General features: G+C 40.1%; 1 pseudogene; it reads right to left on the bottom strand.

Annotated features, from left to right (window-relative positions):
- Window positions 1-331: 331 nt before the first annotated feature.
- Window positions 332-1,868, bottom strand: LOC122490553 (annotated as a pseudogene).
- Window positions 1,869-2,114: the final 246 nt, after the last annotated feature.

Here is a 2,114-nt window from a genome sequence, read left to right as displayed (position 1 = left end):
CTTTGCCCAGGAAATTCTATGGGAAGCTTTGGTGCTGACCAAAAGGAGACACAGGTTTATCAAACTTTGTTTTAATTGGTCTCAAAATTCTCTGACCGATTTTGGTCAAGATGTTTCTATTTTAAAAGTACTGATTTTAAAATCTAACAACTTAAAATTGCCACAAAAAAAATGGTCGGGAAAACATTCCTTCCTTTCTGTATGTTTTACGTAGCACTTCTATCATTCACCAGTCTTTAGGTATTAAACTGAAATGGCCAAGCGAGACAAACGGCTCTGAGACATTCTTCCACAAGCCAAGACCGAGTGCCATGTTCTAAATAATATTCATTCAGCCAATCTGGGTTTTCTGAGCAGAGTTGGTGACTTTGCAGCCTCTGGTGTCCACTGCCATGATGATACCCATAATAACTGTCTCCATCATATCAGGAACAGCAAAATGACCCAGAGGATAATAGCAGAAATTTCAACACACACAATTTTGTCAGGAACCATTTCAATGTTAGTAGCACCACTAGATTTCAAGAATTGGGGCCAACTTTCATCTTTTTTACCAGAGCAGCTATCAATCTTCTTTCACTGCTTGGCAAACTTATGAGAAATGTGAACAATGTGACACTCCAGCTCACATGGATAGTCCCCACTGATCTGGCCTGAATGGTTCAGGATAATCACCTGAACAGCGAAGACAGCCGCTTGCATCAGTGGAGTCATTTTCGCTGTTATCAGCCACATGGTCACAACAGGCCTCTGTGATAGACGTGTTCTTAACATTGAAGTCCGTGGTGTTCCTAGGCAGAGCTTCACACAAAGTTTCAAAATGCATTTCAATTGACACTACTTCAGTTGTAATGTTAACCGAAGTGAAGATGGTCGTTATGCCTGGTTTATTTTTCTTTTATTAAGTAAGCTCTATGCTGGGGCTTGAACTCACGACCCTGAGATCAAGATTTGCATGTTCCACTCCACTGAGCCAGCCAGGTGCCCCATTATGCTTGGTTTAGAACACTAGTCTCCATGCAGCCCACAGCAGCTATACTAATACTACCAATTTTATAAACAACCTGAAGGGACAGATGAAGGACTTGTCAATTGTATGAGTTGGTGGCAGGATATTTCCAGAACTTCAAGCAGTGTGGCACCACTGGCACTTCCATCTTTATAGCGAATTTCCATTTTTTGAACCAACATCTTGAGCACTTATTTCCAGCATGTTCCACCATTGCAACCAGAAATGGGCACAAATGCTACCGTGCTAACGTTATAGAAACTTTTCTTGATGTAGAGCCTGACTTCTTCATTTCTCTTCTAACTGTAGAGTGGCTCAGTAGAATCCATGGTGTTAAGGCCGACAGTTAGTTGTTTCAAACCCAACACGTAAGCCAGTAGGGCATGCTAATTGGTCTTCTCAATCTTGGAAACACCAGTTTCAAATTTACAAATACCAGCAGCAACTGTCAGAACAACACTGTCAGCCTGAGACAGGCCTGTGATCATGTTTTTGATAAAGTCTCTGTGTCCTGGAGCATTAGTGATGGCCACATACTTGCTGGTCTCAGATTTCCATAAGAAGAGACCCGTGGTGATACCATATTCACACTCAGCTTTAAGTTTTTCCAAGACCCAGGCATATCTAAAGCGGACTTTCCCATCTTAGCAGTCTCATTCTCAAAAATGTTGATGGTTATTCTGTTGATTCCACCACATTCGTAGAACAGATGGCTGGTAGTAATAGACTTGCTTGAATTTACATGTCCAATGATAGCAATATGATATGAGTCTTTTCCTTTTCCATTTTGGCTCCAATTTAGTGATGTTTTCCTAAGACCTGTGTTCTGGTGGCAAAGTCCTAGCAAAAAAGAAGCCATTAGTTGTTAACTGAGTAAATTATACAAGTTTAGTAGCTTACTCTGCTTTATACATGTCAGGATAGTCATTTGCCATGAGACAATACTGCTTTGTTCTCTTAATGTATGGATTTTGTCAACTGCTTTTAGGAAGGTATGGTACAGTAGTCTTATTATATTCTGTTTCTTATGGTCTATCTACATAAATTATACAAATGGAAAGAACAAAAGTAAAGGAAGTGCTACAGTATGTATTTTACTGTGTTT

This window comes from Prionailurus bengalensis, chromosome B2 (assembly GCF_016509475.1).
Source record: "Prionailurus bengalensis isolate Pbe53 chromosome B2, Fcat_Pben_1.1_paternal_pri, whole genome shotgun sequence".
In the NCBI taxonomy this organism is placed as follows: Eukaryota; Metazoa; Chordata; class Mammalia; order Carnivora; family Felidae; genus Prionailurus; species Prionailurus bengalensis.
The sequence above is the reverse complement of the archived record's forward strand: the minus strand, read 5'-3'. Positions and strand labels throughout refer to the sequence as shown.